Raw genomic sequence first — 19,920 nt, 5'->3', positions numbered from 1 at the left:
GTCATGGTAACAGTTACTATGAAGACTATTGCGACATTAACGGTTGCTATGGTAACAGTCTCCATAGCAACGGTTGCTAAGGAAACTGCTGTCATAGCAACGGTTACTAGGGAAACTGTTGTCATGACAACGGTTGCGACAAAGAATAATACCATAGCAACAGTTGCTATGGAGACTGCTGTCATAGCAACGGTTGCTATGAGGATGGTTGGTCATATTAGAGGCTAATAGGACTATAGGCATCCCTGATGAATATTTTTTATAACAACTTTTTCATGAGGAGAGCGTGGAAGGTAGTTATCAAAATATTACAAGAGGTAAAAATAATGGCCGCGCGTCAACGCGCAAAAAGCCTTCTAGTTGTAGTAAATTATATAACATATTTTTTCACATTTATAGTGTCAAAAAATACTTTAACTGTGGTGGCCAAAAATTAATTGTCCTGATGACAAAATATCTTTTCTTTACCGATTGTATGTCAATAATTTATACTTAAATTTTTTTATATTCATTGTGTGTGATACTCCTGTATCATAATGACTTATATATTTCGATAAATAATTTATAAATAAAAAATGAATTAAAGGATGCTGAGTTATTTGAAAAATGGAATGATAATAAGTACTAAAGATAATTTATGTTTCAGAAACTGACTGTCTGAAAGCATTCTACGACCCATGGAGATATACTTCAGAGAGTGCTAATGTGAATCACTCGTTAATTTCTAAAAATAGAATTACGAAGATATCTGGAATGAGAAACTATCAATTCGTCTGGTATTTTAACCATAGAAATAGACTTTTATAGCTCTAGTATAGTTTTCACGATATTTTAATAAAGTTTACATTCCATTTCATTCTTTTAATTTTATTTCTAAAGTGCAAATTTCATTAACATGCTTTCAATAAATTTAAATTGGTTCACAAAGTATCAATCAGCGCTGATTTCAATAAAAATATCAATCAATAGATTACTTTTATTATTAAAAAATTAATATTTTTACGTATGGTCTGATCGATTGTAGTATTGAATAATCCAATGCGCTTCTTACTATAAACTAGTAGATTTCTCAAAATTTTAATGTCTGTATAAATTTTTGTGGCATCTCATTCTACATGATGATTATATGTCATGCAAAAATGTGCAATAAAACGTATTATGCTTTCTAATTTTAACCATGCCACAATAAATCAGTAATTATACAGAATGCATAATTTCCAAAACGAGTGGAAACTTTCTGTTTTCCATAATAAAAATTATGAATAATTATACTGCGTTATTATTGTATATAGAAGTCATAGCTTAATACCAGTCTGTTATTATAAGAACCAGGTTTATAATTTAAAGTACTTGATATTGCAGCAAAAAATCTTAAAAGCCAACAGTGGGCAGTCTCTTTGATATAACAGTCAATGCTTTATAAATGGGAACCATTTAATTGTGGGTAGTATTCATTTTTACTGTATGAAAATTGATAATAAGAGTAATGTACATCATCTGGCATTACTTAGCTATGCTTTGCGCAGGTAGTGCATCAAATAATTTCCAGAAAATATCCAGTTTGCCATTTTTCCGTACAGTTGGCGCATTGCCAGATTCATAATAACCACTTCTATTTTCTAAAAGAACATAACAATTTCTGAGAACTTAATAATTGAACAAATAAAATAAAATTACTTTTTAGAAAGTAGACGAGCTTCATTTCCTACTTTCTTAGAATTCTGTTTCGACGGAAAAGCTTTGATTCATGTTAAAATATAATACTCTTCTCCATTCATTTCATATATTTTGGGAATTATTTTGAGATCTTTTTTGTCATGATGTTCATTTAATAATATTTTATGATCAGTATTTTTAATAAAATATTCCATTCGCTGGTAGATTAAATGTATGATAGTTGACAGAAGTGTTATGGTATTGCCCTGAATTTAACGCTGAACTTTACGTATATTTCGATGAATTTATCGTGAGTTACGGCGTAATTACGGTAAGTAATCAGGTAAGTTAATCCACTTGTTTGGTGGCCATTAAATATACACCCCAACGCATGGTAAAAAAACATGAGCAGAATTTCTATTGAAACCCGGTTGTAAATATGTAAAATAAGTACATGGTAACGAATTCCTTCAAAAATTTCATATCTTACAGCAACAGGATCCTGTTTCGACACACCCTGTGAGTGTAACAGGACAAAATCCTAGTAGATCGTTTTCAATTCTTTTTTTCAATCTGGGATATCTGTGATCCCGAAAAATTTGTTTATTTTTTTCAGATTACAAGACAAAAAAATAAAGGTGTAATATATTTGTAATTGAGAAAATAAATACACTTATTCCGTAAGTTAATAAGAATGCGTTAATTTTAAAAATTAAATGACTGTCCGAACAAATTCGAGTCAAAGGATGCCGCGAAAATAATTGTCCGTATCTTCAAACTCGAATCGTATCTCAGTGGCAACTTTATCAGAGTTTAAATAAATTGAAGATGGAGATTTTAAGACCAAATTGCATCCAATAATGTTGCATACTTAAGTACTAAAATAAATATAAAAAGTATCAAGTGGTAAAAATAATTTCATTTAATTGATACTCGCATTTAAATAGACGACAATTCCGTTCCAACTGAAATAACTTTAATGCCCATAATTGTATAAATTTTATCAATAAAAGTTAAATTAGTATCGACGATTAAGAATAAGAAAACGCCATGCCCATCAAGTTGTTAAGTGTAATATCGATATTTTAGGTTGAATATATAAAAACAAAAAAAGAAATCGAACGTCAATAAGAGCATTAGCATTACATGGGACGGGCAGAAGGTCAAAAAAACGACTGGAGGAATGCAAATCTCAGGGATATAGCGAACTCGGAAGAAACAAGATTTTATATCAGTTGACGCAGTCGGTGGCCCCAGAGCCCATTGGCGGGAATATCCCGTCGAATTACCAATTTGGCGACCAGAGACTACATGTCTGTCTGGTTGACGAGCTTACATACATTCATACACACAGAAGTATATAATAAGTTCCAGCTTTTTACATTGAACGGCTCGAAATGCTCAATACGAATGAGATTTACTCGCCCATACATTAAGTCGGTAAAAAATTTATACAAATACAGACAACTTTGCGTGAGGCTAATCCGACCTTCCGAAACTAGAGTTATAAGAAAACCAGTCAGCGTATTCTCACTTTACTTTTTTTTAACGTAAATTCTGTGGATGCATTCTGGGAATGTCCGTTATTTAAGTTCGTATTGCGACGAGCGTAAACTTGGACTATAATACTAATAAACTATTGAAGATTATAAGGGCTTCCAGTTGGTAGTACTTTCAATTTAAGCTGCATTAAATTTTTTAAATTATAGCCTTTATTATAACATTATTGTACTGGTGGGTATGATAAAAATTATTGTATGTTCATTTGGTGAAGATTATACAATAAATATAGTTTTGATGATATAAGATAATAGGGATGAAAAAAAAATTTTTTTTTATTGTTTTTAATGTAGGAATCAGTGTAAAATAAGCAAGAAAGTAGTCGAAATTAACACAATTGCCGAAAAGTATTGAAACGCCATGAGCAATTTGTAGGTATTTAGCACGCTGTAAAAAGTCTTTTGTGAAAAAAAAACATGGTTTTTGCACTTTCTTAAAAAAGTAATTGCAAAAACCATGGTCTTTGTAGTTACTTAAAACAGTGACCACAAAAACCATGGTTTTTGCACTTTCTTAAAAAAGTAATTGCAAGAACCATGGTCTTTGTAGTTACTTAAAACATTGACTGCAAAAACCATGGTCTTTGTAGTTACTTAAAACAGTGACCACAAAAACCATGGTCTTTGTAGTTACTTAAAACAGTGACCACAAAAACCATGGTCTTTGTAGTTACTTTAAACAGTAATTGCAAAAACCATGGTTTTTGCAGTTACTTAAAACAATGACTGCAAAAACCATGGTTTTTGCAGTTACTTAAAACATTGACTGCAAAAACCATGGTCTTTGTAGTTACTTTAAACAGTAATTGCAAAAACCATGGTTTTTGCAGTTACTTAAAACATTGACTGCAAGAACCATGGTCTTTGCAGTGACTTAAAACAGTGAGTGCAAAAACCATGGTTTTGCTTATGGTCTTAAACCTGGAACACATTCAATGTGTGTTAAAATAATACATAGGTAACACACTTGATTTCAGAGTGCAGTAAAAAATATTGTGTTCAAATCAACATAATTTGGTTTTGAAAATGGTCCACACAAAATTTGTGTTAATTTTTAATAAAGGCTATTTACGTTAATTTTTGAAAACCTTTGTGTTAATATTTGATACAGACTGTTTGTGTTAAAATTCCAACATAAAATTCGGGTAATGCAACAAGTGAATTAACATTTCAAATGTCAGTGGCGACACAAAAAAAATGTTGACTTTTACGTTTTAATTTTGCATCTCAAATTGTATAGCAAAGCGATTTGACATTGCTGACACAGTCAAATTTTAATTGAACACAAAATAATCAACACAAAAAAATTAACACAGATAGACAATATTTTTCCATGTGGATTGAATCTATTATCTCATTACAGCGTAAAAAACTAGACTTTCATTCGATTGAAATTTCAGTATATAAAATATATATGATTCAATCTGAATCAATTCTGATATTTCATTGTATTATAATATCAAATTTCTTATATTTAACGTAGCTTTAGTGAATGTGTATGTCCCGATATATGTAATAACTATATTTAAGAGTTAATAAAATGGTTATGCATTCAAAAATAAAATATATGGATTCATAATATTGAATAAGGTACATAAAAAATATATAATAATTCCAAGCTATTGAAATCCAGGGCTTATCAGCTCAGCATAAAATTTCACTAGTGTTTTGAATGACAGTGACATCTCTGGAGTGAATGAGTAAACTGATGTCGAACAAGAGTCCGGAGATTCCCGCCAGGGCGCAGGAGCAGTCGTTTTTCAAATGGCCGCCGCGCCCTTGGATTCGATTGGTCGACTACCGAGCGGCCATCATGGAAACCATCATGATATGCATAATGAGTACAGTCATGGCCGCCGAACCGACCAATGGCGTCCAAGGGGACGAACCGTCAAAATCGGCCATAAATTTCAAAATTACACCCTAAAGGGTGGGGCGACGGAAATAGTCGTCATTATGGTGACCATGGACCGCCCCTTTGTAATTACAAAATTTTTCATTTGAAATATATATAAATTAATAGATAATCTTATATGTAATATGTAAAAATGTATGAAAAATAAATTACAATTCCTTAAGTTTGTTTTAAAAATCGATTATTTATTTTTGTGTTCAATAGTCGCGAAATTATAATGCATGTATTTGGATTGTAATTGAGAAAACAATGACAGGATTAAATAATTAAAAAAATAGCAGCACGTGGATGATGTCAGATGCGTAACCCACACGAGGTCGTATAAAAATCATAACATTAGTAGTTGTAAAAATTTTATAGCCACGGGCAATAAAATGACGTAATGTCAAGTGGCCGGGAGATGCCGCTTGTGACGTGATAAATCGGAAGTCGTGTGCAGATTCCATGCAAACTAATATAAAAGAGAATGATAGAATGATGAGTAGCAATAACGGGATAGAAAAAGAGGACAGATGACAGGAGACTTCCATTCAGTTGTTGAGGGACCGAGTAAAAGAGTAAAGCAGCAGCAGTATAAGTTGCCCGATGCTTTACGGCATTTTGTTGATGGTCGTAATAGTGTAGTAGTGACGTTGAGCTCATAAAAATGTAACGAGCCTGTAAACGTTCATTTATATTGCCTTGCTGCTACCCATCCGGATTGAGGAAGGTCACGTTCGCTACGTCACGACAAACGTCAAACACCTCATAAATATGATGAGCTGCATTTCCTAGACAACTGATTCGGAATATCTGAGCAAGCGTAAGCTCATTAGCAAACTATTCAAATTATTCCAATTGATCAGGACACGGAGAAATTATTCTCGTTGGAAGTGCTATGGTGTCATAGCAGAGCAGGACCATGTTGGTCGTCTGTGGAAATTTAAATAAACACATGCAAAATTACCCTGGTCCGAGTGAAATTCACAATGGTTACAGTACTTAGTGACCCGCAAGAAAATGGTGTATAGTTCTAAAATATACTACAAAATATAGCCGTGTATACTTTCTATAAGTGCAGCAGAACATCTCATAAATGAGTTAACATATGTGATACTCAGTTATTATAAATTTAAGGTATAGATAATTGTGCAGTTTTAGATACATCTAAAGCTATTCTTGATTGTATACTTTGTATGTATTAATTAAACTATAGTTGGTCGAAGGTATTGTTAACTTTATTGTGATCATAGCCATTTTTGCAAAATCATGCATGCATGACTTTATTTTCATTGCAGGTGACCACATGGTTCGGCTTTGCTGTGACACCATAAGATCCCAAACAAAGATCATTTCTCGACGTAACTTTTCTTCTGTCCATATTGAATACTTCTAACCACGAAATTAAAACAATATTTTACACTATGAAGAATTTTTGGTGTTAAAACGGTCCCCGAAGATTTGACACAGTGTCCTTGGTGTGAAATTTTCTGGTGTAAAAATGGTCCCCGAAGACTTCACACCACATTGGGGACTTAAAAATTCTATAGTGTATATTCAAAACACCCTGGTACCAATCAATCTATCATTGAAATGACACTCGGCTGGACATGATTGCAGCTCAAAATCCAACTTAGAAATCATGAGACCAAATTACTGGTTAACGAGTTGGTCCCTAACCTAGTTGTCCCAATCAGAAGAATATTTTGCAATAATTTTGCAAGTGTGAGTATTTATTTTAGAATAGCATTGCTCGCACGCGACCTTGGCACTGATCTCATCATACAAAAGCCGAGCTGCAGTGATTCACGAGGACATTCCAACAGCTCGTTGACGTTTTTACAGGTGTAGTCCACACGGTCATCATGAAACAGTTGATGGCGAACAGAGTATAGTCTGGATGGCACGCGCCAAACAAAGTCATCGTAACCCGTTCTTTGCTTGTCCCGGACGCGCCGTGACTGCTGTTTTACTGACACTTAAAAGTTTATTGGCGGCCGTAAAAACAGACGTTTAGCCTCATTCGAGTGTAAGACGGATATATATGGATTACGTGTGTCTTACGTATAGTCCGTTATACTCTCACTCATAGTTGTAAATAGATCTTTCAGCCAATATACTCCTCAAGATCGTATATACTGGGAATTGTTGTGTGTAAAACAATTTAAGTCGATGTGTTTAATTGTTACTATATGTCAAAGCATTTTCATTGTCGTACATAAATATATCATATAAATATATACTCTTTATATGTATCGTACTTTTTATAGTACACTGAGAGGACAATTTATTTGAGCCAAATAAAATTTCCCGGGTCAAAATAACGAATTTGGCTTTTTTGACTTCAATTTAAAGTCAACTGGGCCAAAACCAAATCAAATTCAACTTTGGGACTTTGGGACTTGACTTACTGATTATCCATTCAAATCAAATTTGACCGAGTTGATTTGAATTGAAGCTTAAGAAGTTATGTTTGTTATCTTTTTGACCTAAGAATAGTTTCCAAAAATCTACACGAAGAAAAATAGATATAAAAAAGCTACGAATTTGTATTATGCTGTCGACCAAAGTTGAAACAGGAAGTTGAGTTGCCAAAAATTGTTGTATACTCAAAATGTATTAATAAATTGGAATGAAAGTCATTAGTCTACAAATATAGGAATTATAGCCCGGGTCGAAAAATTTGATCTAATTATAGTTTAACTAGACTGTTTTTGGACTAATGATTGGTCTGTTTTTGAACTAGTTGATCTGTCTTTGAAATTTTGAGCTGTTTTTGATCAAGGCGATCAAAAATAGGCTGAAAATAATCGATAGATAAAGTCCGAATTTGGTCTGGACTAAAATAAAAGAAAGCAAAATTTCATTAGAAAAAAGCCTAATTTCGATCGAAAAGCGACCAAATCCAGACTGAAGATTATGATATTGAAAAGTCTGAAAATATTCTAAGGAATCGTACAGGCGAAATTTGATTAAATTTAAATAAGAAGTAAAATTTAATAAAAATAACTAAAAATTTTAAATTCAAAACAGAACAAATTTTTCGACTAAAGAGTAAACTTAAAAAAAATTCAGAAGCACAATTGAAATTCGTAGATTTTTCAGCTCAATTTAGTCCGTGTTTATTTGAATGAAATAAACAGTGTTCTTAGTGCATATATATTCTTTATAAAATTACTATATATAAGCTTATCATACTTTTAACAATAGAACAGTTATATTAATCTAGATTCAACAATAGTCAATTCACAATTGCGCTAGGTCAGTAATCAATTTAAATATGTAATGTTGGTGTCATACAATATTGTTTTAACCTTAAAATGATACTGTATATATAGAATTAGCATTGAACCGCGAAGAATAAAAATATATGTACATAAATGATTTCATAAAATTTTACAACTATAAAACATTTATTTTATATATCATTGTATTGATTTAATGTGTGAATTTATTCATTTGGTTTAGTGCGATATCTACTTAGAAATGTGTATGCGTGGGAATAAATTCTTTTTATAGGCTCATCAGTCTATCACAATGATGATAAATCTTACAGAGCATTACTTTTATGGACCGCATTAATTTCATCATCCGGGTCAAAATGTTTCAGATAAAAATCATTACATTCTTTACTGCCATTTTAATTTTATGATTTATGTAACTGCAATTGTAGTTTGTTCAGTTAGAAAATTCTTCACTTATCTGTATGCTAACTTCGGCCGTCGTGTATAAATGTAGTGAATTGTTTTATCCAAAATTTTTTTCAATTTGAAAAATCATTTGTAAGCAGAATAGTTATTTGAGTCACGATTTTAAAAAAATCACGTACTATTTAATACAAGTTGTAAACAGTAAATCAATTAAGTTCTTTAGAAAAAAAGTAGAAGCACATTTTTATTCCACAAAAGAATAATTTTAACACAAACTATTTGTGGTGAATTTAAACGCTAAATTTGTGGTAGTATTTTAATTCGAAATTCGAGTAATACGAGAATAAGTCACTTCAACACTGTTAATTTTTGACACATACCATACGTATTAATTTTTAACACATACTATGTGTTAATTTTTAACACACACTTTTTGAGTTAATTTTAACACAGGATATTTGTGTTAATTTTTAACACAGACTATTTGTTTTAACTCTTAACTCATACTATTTGTGTTAATTTTAAATATAGACTATTTTGTGTTAACTCTTAATTCAGGCTGTTTGTGTTAATTTTTAACACAGATTACTTGTGTTAACTTTTACCCCAGGCTTGTTGTGTTAGTTTTTAACACAGATTATTTGTGTTAACTCTTAATTCAGACCATTTGTGTTACTTTTTAACACAGACTGTTTGTGTTAATTTTTACCCCAGGCTTGTTGTGTTAGTTTTTAACACAGATTATTTGTGTTAACTCTTAATTCAGACCATTTGTGTTACTTTTTAACACAGACTGTTTGTGTTAATTTTTGACGATGACTGTTTGTATTAATTTTTACTACAGACTGTTTGTGTTAATTTTCAACCCATACTATTTTTGTTAATTTTTAACTCAGGCTGTTTGTGTTAATTTGTAACGCAGACTATACTTGTGTTACTTTTAAATACCGACTATTTGTGTTAATTTTAAGATAAACTGTTTGTGTTAAAATTTAAATCCAAATTCAGATAATACCAATTAAATCAAACACATTCCGATTCTTGTCCTCGGCAACACTTCCAAAGTGTTAAATAGCAAATTAATTTAAAATTTCAAACAGTGAAATATGTCGATTTAACACAAAATAATCAACCCGAAAATTCCAACACAGATACGCAATATTTTCACTGAGCAACTTTGTTGCAAAGTATCAAAAATAAGTATATATAAAAGATAATTTGTCGGACACGCAGTTAATATACTTCATAAATAACTTTATTGTGTTATTTTAGAAGCTTTGCATACATATGTATTATTATTAACTGCATTTCGCTTCAAAAAATTCTAAAAGATCTATAAATTACTGAAATTTTTTCAGAATAAAGAAAACAAAACGCTTCTGGAATAACATCTATAATGGATATATTTATATTTCGCTGACGGGGCTGCGCAAAAATCAAAAACTTTCTCGAGAAAGGAAAGAGGATAAAAATTTAAAATAACTGTAAGTATAAAATTATATCCTGGAGTAACTTGGCATGATATCCACGCCCTACACTGCTTTTTAGCTTATCTTCTCTCTTAATAATTTTTTCTTCACTTTAATCTTCACTTCTCATTCGCGGAGAGAGTTTAGTCCTCACAATTCGAACAACCGGTCCATGGATATGCCCTCGAGGAATCGTGTAGGCCGTACACTCGCCGTTTCTAGAGCCACATGAAGGCTCATAAATATTCTCGCCCGTTTAAACCCATAAAGATACCGCTCGCAGCGTGCAAGGGTTATTTTTATTTTTATTATTTTTTTTTTTTATCCGTCTAGCGGCTTAAAAAATCGTCTGCATTGGCTTATATATCGAGCCAAAGGACAGAAGACTTGATTGTTCTCATTCTCAATCGTTTTGAGTTCATTTACAATTTTTAACAAACGTTTATTGTTAAATAAATACAATCACTTTACTGTCTTCGAAATTTGTAATAAATTACGTGACAATTTTAATTAAAAATTTGTAGTTTACTAAAACAGAGGGTGAATTTTTTTTTAATATTTTGTAGAGAAAGGGGTGGGGGCAAAACGGACAACTTAAAGAAATACGAAATTTGTGGGGAACTTTTTTTTAGTTCGAAGTAAATGGAAAAAATTTCCAGCTGCCGTTAAAAAAAAAATTGGTTTTTTGCGGGCAAAATGGGCACCCTCTGTAAAAGTTAAAAAAAATTTCTGATGTAATTTGACACTGAATTTTTTTATTGTAAATTGATAAGGAAAAAAATCAAATTGATTTCATTCCATGTTTTTGCAAAAACAAAATTTTTCGAAATCAGTAAGAAAAAAAAATTGGTTTTTTGCGAGCAAAATGGGCACCCCCTAAAAAAGGTGAAAAAAATTTCTGAAGTAATCTGACACTGAGTTTTTTTTATTGTAAATTGATAAGAAAAAAAAATCAAAAATATTTCATGCCATGTTTTTGCAAAAACAAAATTTATCGAAATCAGTAAAAAAAAAATTCAAAATAATGCTCAACTATAGGGGAGGGAGGGGCAAAAGGGGGTACTTGAGGAAATACCAAGTTGTCGAGGATTCAAATACGCGAAATCTTTTTTTTTAATGATATTCAAAGTAAATAGAAGAAATTTTCAGTTACCGTTGAAAAAAAAAATTTTTCATTTCTGCGGGCAAAGTGGGGTACCCCCTAAAAAAAATAAAAAAAAAAATTTTTTGGATTTTAAACGAATTCGATTAAGTTGAAATTTTTTGTAAGTAATTTACATGCAGAAAAATTATATTTAACATGTTTATTGGATACAAAAAAAGAAAAAAAATTTTTACTAGTTTTTATCATAAAACGAACGTCATTAATATTTTTCAACTGACAACTGATTTTTGAAAAAGTTTACCAAAAAAAATTCAAAGTAACGCTTAATTGTATTTACAGAAGTGATTTTGGAATGTTTAGAAACCATTTAAAATATAAAATTTTTTTTTATCAAATTTTGGGGGTACCCCGTTTTGCCTACCCTACCCCCTTTTGCCCCCCCCCCTTCCCCTATCTACAAAAGTGATTTTGGAATTTTGAAAAACGAACTCATTTCATAAAATTTGGGGACTACTCCATTTTACCCTTCCCTTCTTGATCCGATCTAACACCGCTACACCAACATGACTTCATTTTAACACCGTTTTTTTTACAATGTAATGTAAGCTAATTAAATAGGCCAGTGATAGTTTGACGATGTCATGTTGTTGGTATCGATGACGGGCGCTCACAGACGGCAATCGAGACATGAAGGGCAAACGTGACTGCCTTCATTGAGTTTACGATCAGTAAAGCGTAACTTTATAGTTTGTGGGGTCGTTTGCGTCTCTTGACGTGTGTGGATACTTGAAAGAAACCAGTCTGTCATACCGACTCACTATTTCTTAATGCGTTCACTGTTAGACTTCAGAAGCTATGTCTGCTTCAGAATTCAAAATTTCACGTCTTGCTATTTATTTTTAGCTGAATAATTGCTAATACTCCACAAAATATATTTTTAACACAATTTAACTTCTTTTACATTAAAAAAAAAATACACGCACTTTTTTTTTAGATCATATTAATCGAATATATTTATAGTCACAAATATGACCATAGGAAATTTCGAATCACTATTTTTAGTTACAATAAAATAAAAAAAAAATATTTATTGACAAATAAAAAATGCGTAAATTTTTTGGACAAAATTCAACGACAGTCGGTTCGAATTTCTTAAGGTTGAATTTTTTTGTCATGTTTAAAAACTCTACCTTCCTGTTTGTAACCGAACCCTTTTACTGTCGGGCAATAAAACTCTGGAACCCAAAGAGTTGAGGGAATACTATCGGTCGTTTCTCAATTATTCTCTATTGACTGATGTGTCCTTCATGCAGCCATACTCTGACAATTACGAAAAAATTTTTTCTTAAAAAAATCTATATGTATGTCTTATAAGTTGGACAGGAACAAGTGTATAGTGATACTGTCTAAAAATAAATTTATTTTACCTGAAAGGAAGTAACTTTAGTTCGCTTTGATAATTTCATTTTTTCGTTATTTATTTTTTTTTTTTTTAATTAATTTGATACGTATCACGCAGTATCAGTGTAAAATATGTAGAATGTAATTATAAATTATAATACTGGTAGAAAGTGTATCATTTATGAAAATCTAATGTTAAATTTTTTTTTTAGCCTGGTAATTAAAAAACGACCCCCTGGAATATAAATTAAAACACACGTCCCATGTAAAAAAAATTTTGTTCATCGAAATTTAGATCTGAATATCACGAAACTCAGATCGTGACACAAATATGACTTTCATTATAAATTTGCTCCAACAATTTTTCGTCTAGTAAATTCGTATCGATTCAAAAATTACTTTATTACGTAATTGGATTGAACTGAGGATGACTTTAATAGAAACTTGACTGAATTTTTACAATATTTAGATCTAAATTATGAATAGAAATTTTTTTTACACGGATCGTATGTAGGCTAGAGGTACAATTTGTGGTCACTGCTCCATTTTTGGACATTGAATCCTTTATTTTAATTAATGAAAAAGTGTAAAATAAAATTTCCATTTTAATAGTGAGATAGAAATGTTTTTATATTAAACATATTTAAAAAATTGATTATGTATCGGGTCTTTTACAAATTATTTTATTTAAATTTTTCAAGTGTCCAAAAGTGGCCCTAAAGTGGCCAAAAACGGTACTTCTATCCTATGTGGGGGTGGGGGTGCCTCCAAAATTTTATACAAATAAAATTTAACGTATTTGAATTCCTGAAAACTCGGTACTTCTATGAGTAGTCCATTTTGCCCCCTCCCTTTTGTATATATTAATATAGAAGGCTTTTGATTTGGAAAATTAAATTTGATAAAAGTATATGTAATATGTTTTCATTCGGTAAATTTGTGAATGTATGTCACAATTTAAATAACTAATTGAATAAATATCGGAAGTAATGTAGAATCATTATCAGAAAAATGGCGGCGTTAGTCGACGGAGGCTTAACGCGACTGGTTCTCGAAAGACCAATATAATTGCGGTCTGCATAAACTGGTTTTACCAGCGAAATTCTATTGAGAAAATAAAACCCGTTGGCAAGGACATTTGTACGGAATTTTTCATCACTTTGTTATAATTTGCATATTTGTTCAAACTGAAAATTGTTCTTATCATTAAATAAATATGGTTCGATAAGAGTGAATTTCTATTCGAGAATTTTTTTTTTTATAATTTTAGCATAAATAGTATCATTACTTTTACATCACCTATTGAATTAGTAGTACAAAAAAAAAGATTTCTTGGTTCAAAATATTTTTTCTCGATCCAAGAAAATTTTTAATTGTCTCAAGAAATTGTTTCCATTATAAATTGAAAACAGTAATTTTCTTGGAGCAAAAAAAATTTCCTTGAGTCAAGAAAAAATTTTTCGCATCAAGAAAAGATTTCTAGTACCAAGAAAATTTTTGTTTTCAATTTAATATGCAAAACGTTTCATACGCCGAGAAATTCTCCTCTTCTGCACAGAAAAAAAAAATTTCTTGACTCAAGAAATTTTTTTTTGCTCCAAGAAAATTTTTCACTGTCCCAAGATATAAATTGCATTCTAAATTGAGAACAGTTATTTTCTTGGAGCGATAAAAAATTTTCTTGAGACAAGAAGAATTTTTTTGCGTCAAGAAAAATTATTTTTTGTCAATTCATTATGCAAAAAATTTCTTACGTCAAGAAATTTTTCCCTTTTGCACAGAGAAAAAATTTTCTTGATTTAGGAAGTTTGGTCTCGCCCCAAGAAAATTTTTACCTGCTCTAAAAAATTTTTCGTAGTATGAATTGAAAACAAAAATTACTCCGCGTGCAGAGTAATTTTAAAAAAAATCCTAGAACTTCTTGGAGTAAATCCGGATTCAAAATTCACTTTAAATTAACTCCTAATTTTTTACAGCAAATAAATGGCATTGAAGTTTCACTTGCCTATAAGATTTGACAATTAATTAAAAAATTAACGAGTAAGCCAAAAAAACTGGACATGGATGAATTCGCGAATGTCCACCTAACGTCTGCGGCTGTTTATATATGACGCAATTTTTCCCAGTTTCTATTCGCAGAAAATAATAAAAAATAATTGTGTAAGTAATAAAATTGACAAGTATCTCCTAGTTATCTCTCCAAATATCTAACACACGTATGGAGCAATTCAGTTCAAAGCAAAAACAAAAAAATCCACCGACAGTAATTGAATTCCTCGAATTATCAACCGTCGGGTGGTTTAATCAGAACATCAGTTTTATTAACTCAACAAAACATTGTCCATGTATAATAATATTTGTTTGGTAGTTAAGCACTTGACAGCAAGCCTCAAATCTTCGGCTTACTTCTCTTCAAGTACTTTGGTTAATTTGCTTTGGGCATTAAATTTGCTGGCGGCATCTGCGAGAAATTCCTACTACAAGATAACCAATAAAATAATCAGAATTAATCAGCCGCATTATCCCACACAAGTACGGCTCTTAATAACACAAACAGAATATCCTGTGAATATATAATATATATATTTACTGACATTGATCGCACTTTGTGATAACTGAAGTTCTGCAAATTATTATCGAAAATAAACTTGTGTAATTTCGTTACTTAAATAGTTCCAACAATTATTATCTTTAATCAAGTAAAGTAATTAGTTTATTCAAGTATTTTTATTTACTTGCTCAATACTGAGAAAAAAGTTTTATTTTGTCAAAAAAATATTAGACATGACGTTTTTTATAAATAAATGTTTTTACACTCCCTGAGATTCGAACCTAGACCGATTACGTGAAACTTATGACCTGCACAGAATATAAGCATTTCTTGGTTCAGAAAAATTTTACTCGCCTCAAGAAATTTTTTAATTAACCCCAGAATTTTTTTGCATTTTGAATTGAAAACAAAAATTTTCTTGAGACCAGAAAAAATTTTCTTGAACCAAAACATTTTTTGCTGGCATCAAGAAATTTTTTAATTGGCTCCAGAATTTTTTTCCATTATTTTGAATTGAAAACGAAAATTTTCTTGAGACCAGAAAAAATTATCTTGAGCCAAGAAATTTTTTGCTCGCCTCAAGAAATTTCTTAATTGACTCCAGAATTTTTTGCATTATTTTGAATTAAAAACGAAAACTTTTTTAGGACGAGAAAAAATTTTCTTGAACCAAGAAATTCTTTGCTCGCCTCAAGAAAATTTTCGTCTTCATTTCCTAATCCAAAACTTTTCTTGCGCCAAGAAATCCTTTTTTTGTATACACAGAAAAAACGGTTGTCTTGGGTCAAGAAAATTAATTTCTTCCGAATTTTTTCTTGATTTAAGACAAATATAACACTTGATTTAAAAACTTTTTCTTGGTTCAAGACAGTAAATTCTCGTGTTTAAAAAAACATTATTTTTGAAACGAAGTTGAAAGTTTCTTGATTTCAATAAAATTATCTTGCTCCGAAAAATTCATTCCTTAAATAAAAACGAAAAAATGATTGACTGCAAAAAAATTTCTTAGCTAAAGCAAATAAGCGCGCGCAGCCACGGTGGCTATTGGAAATCATGTTTTTAATAAACTCTCGTTGTCCCTCGATGTTTGTCATCTTAAATATTAATTTACACAACTAAATAATAAAATTTAAATATTTAATAGTTTATAGAAGTAGCTCTCAAAAAAATTAATATACTTCATATTTTTATCAACACCTGAGAAATTTAATTTTGTTATAAAAACAAATTTTTTTTTAGGGCGTTAATTTTTTTCAAATTTTTAATTATATCTTTCTTCAATTCCTTTTTTTTATTTAACCAAATAATTTCTTTATTGAAGTCTTCAATTCTAATAAATTCGAGAACGTATCAACTAAATTGTCGAAATATGAATTTAATTACTTGTCTCAATGTAAGAAATTTAAAAACCTCTTGTTAATTTAATAATTTTTTAACTTTCTCACAATCCCCATTATTTTTAAAACTTTACAGATATCACGCGCTCTTTGAGATAAAATAAATAAACTTCAAATTTTATTTTATTTTATTTTTGTAATACGCACCATGTTATCCGTTTTTATTTATGTTTATTTTTGTACTTCAGCCATTGAAAGTGACCTTTTCCATAACATATTTAACTTTACTCGACACTTTCTTATAATCTCATGTTCAACAAATTGACTACACGGAATTCAAAAGGTAAAAGTCAACTTTAAATATTTAAAAATTTAACCCGTGTTTCGAATTTATTTATATAAATTTATGTATGCAATTGAGAGTCTTACGGATGAATTATTGCAATGAATATATTAAATACCGTTCTCTGATATCCAAGTACATATTATAATATACGGGCCACTTATTTTTAAATCACAGTGCAATACTGTGCAGGAAAATAACAGTTAATCATATGGAAAGTGAGAATACAACTGCAAAGAATTTTTAAACTTGGCTACATAATCGATCAGACCTTCGAGATGAATTACGACAGTATTATATGTATATGTGGGCCAAACATTTTTTTAAGAAAATGACACACTGTCGTAAAAAATTTGCCAAGTGAACGCGGAGTAAAAGTCCCCGGGAAAAAATCCGGATTCACTCCCAATTTTTTACAGCGAAATATATTTCGTCTTTCGAGTAAATACTCTTGAGGATGCGTGTAGTTTTTAAGAGTTTATGATGAAACCAGCATGGCTCAATTTTTATGAAAAAGAACAGAGTTTTAACAGCTCTGCTTTATTAGTTCACGTGATGGATATTTCAAGTTTTTAAAAAAAAAATATTTGAGGAAATTCTCTAAATTTAACTCAAGTTAATTTCGCTTTTCTAGAACAAGATGACTGACGGAAATGCGGTTGGCTTGAAAAAAATATGTAACTCGGACGAATGGAATGAGATTTACGATCCCTTCAACCAGACCAGACTTGTCTGCACTCACATGTTATTCGCAGCATATACCCACTCATAAATATATATATAGTCTTTTCACTCTTTTTGTAGTTAAATTTCGTTATTTTAGTCTTTGGAATTCATTCGATGTTTTTTTTTTTTTTTTTCATTTTTACTTAAAAGACCATTTTTTTGAAAAACCAGAGGAAAACTATCGATAGTGATGGACAAAAAAATTTTTAAATTCAAATTTGAATACATGCATTATATTTTCCTTCAAAATTATGATTTTGTTTTTTTCAATTTTGAGAAAGATTAATATTAGGTACCATCTTGTCCACAAAAAATGGAATTTTTTCTCTTCATTGTATTTCTATTCCCCCCCCCCTCCATATTTTTCGATATTAAGCAAAACGAGAGGAAAAAGTGTGAGCAGATTCTGAGCATATCAGAGTTAAGTAAAAACTTTTCTCATCTCCGCTAATCTTTAAAAATACGAAGTTGTTTGAGTGGGTGGACTTTCTTAGTGGAACATAACAGCAAAGTTAGATATCAGCAGTGAAGTATGCATGGGTTTTAGTCCGACTATATTTAAGAAAGTTATAAATCCCAGTACGAAGAGTTGTTATGTTTCTTCGAGAAAGTAATTACCCACTAGGAGCTAATCATACTCTTATTGCACGACTCGGTGCTGCACTACCCTTTTAGAGCTGCCCCTTAATATATAACTTCTCATTGTGCTCTGACTGCTTTCCTCTGTCTTTTTTTTCGTGTTATTGCTCTCACTTGCAACGTAACTCTGAATATTATCATACTGCAACAAGAGCATGTGATTAAATTTTACAATCCCCTGGATTCTAATCGAGAAACGCCACTGGGAGCCAAGGAAATAAAATGTCCTCTTTATGTATCTTTCGTGTTTGCACAAAAAAAAAAAATTTTAACTTGTCGGAGAAAATGAGACTCGAGAAGCTGCAGGTTGACGCATTTGCTTTAATTTTTCGCGGTATTTGTATGCAAATTGTTAATTAAATGGACGGCAACTGTCCAATATATACTGGAAAAAAAAAAAATAATAAATAATAAAAGAAATCGTGTTTGTTTTGGGAAATAAATTTGGACCAGGTGCGCAAGAATATTTTTATAGACGAAAAAGCGAACGAGATGCATTTTCATAAGCCGAGAACAAGTTTTAAGTTTTGAAAATAATAATCAAAGGAAAGTGAAGCTTGGGATATATGAGAAACTCAAATGAAATAGGGGAATACACTATGGGCGGACGATATCGAACAGCTGCGCGCGCAATTTTTAAAAGATGAAAAAAATAATACGGAGATCACGATAAGAGAGACACAGATACTGTTTCCTCCATCTATGAATGTATTCATGATGTGGGTCGCAGAAAAACAACATTATTTTCGGATACTATGCGTGGTGTAAAAAGAAAGTATTGATTTCTTTTTGAAAATTTTTGAAAATCGGGGTAATATGAGACATTGTGTTTGTGTCGCGGTTGGAACAAAATTGGATGCCATTTTTTCAATAAAGAAAATTCTATTTTTGGAAAAAAATGCATGCGATTCCAAAAAAATGGGACATCGGGGTTAGAAAAAAATTGGATGCCACCCATGGATTAAAGAAAATTTTATTTTTGGAAAAAAATGCATGCAGTTCAAAAAAAAATAGGACATCGGGGTTAAAACAAAATTGGATGCCATGTTAGGAATGAAGAAAATTTTATTTTTGGAAAAAAATGCATGCACTTCCAAAAAAAATGGGACATCGGAGGTTGAACGAAATTTGATGCCGTTCTTGGAAAAAAGAAAATTTGATTTTTGGAAAAAAATGCATGCAGTTCCAAAAAAAATGGGACAAGATCGGCTGAAATTTTGCAGTCACTTAAAAATTTATCGTAAAAAAGTTTTTTTTTTTAGGTTTGGAATCTGAGTTATTTTAATAGCAACTGAAAAAAACTGAATCTGAGAAAAAATGGGACATTTTTGAAATACGAAAAAAAATTCTTTTTGTTTGAATTTTTTGTAATTACCCGGGTCGACAAATTTGATCCGTTTTAAATCAAATACAAATTTTCAGTGTAGTTTTGATCGCAGCTAGATTAAAATTAGACTTTTTCTCATATTTTACCATTCGTTGTTTTTATCCAGATCAAAATTAGACTTTTTCTGACTAATATTCATCAAAAAACAGCTTGAAATTTTTATAAAAATCCGAAGACAGATCAAATTGTACAAAAACAGACCA

The 19,920-nt window shown here is 30.8% G+C and overlaps 1 protein-coding gene and 1 long non-coding RNA gene across 8 annotated transcripts in view; one reads left to right on the top strand and one right to left on the bottom strand.

The window, feature by feature from the left end:
* Positions 1–19,920, bottom strand: part of LOC130668593 (homeotic protein ultrabithorax) — a 639,564-nt gene that overhangs the window by 561,935 nt on the left and 57,709 nt on the right. The window lies entirely within an intron of this gene.
* LOC130668601 (uncharacterized) overlaps positions 9,666–19,920 on the top strand; it is a 29,709-nt gene continuing 19,454 nt past the window's right edge. The window contains exons 1-2 of the long non-coding RNA XR_008990056.1: positions 9,666–9,959; positions 10,118–10,243. This is a non-coding gene — a long non-coding RNA (uncharacterized LOC130668601). The remainder of the gene's footprint in view (positions 9,960–10,117; positions 10,244–19,920) is intronic.

The sequence above is a fragment of the Microplitis mediator genome, chromosome 5, assembly GCF_029852145.1.
Source record: "Microplitis mediator isolate UGA2020A chromosome 5, iyMicMedi2.1, whole genome shotgun sequence".
Classification (NCBI taxonomy): domain Eukaryota; kingdom Metazoa; phylum Arthropoda; class Insecta; order Hymenoptera; family Braconidae; genus Microplitis; species Microplitis mediator.
The sequence above is the reverse complement of the archived record's forward strand: the minus strand, read 5'-3'. Positions and strand labels throughout refer to the sequence as shown.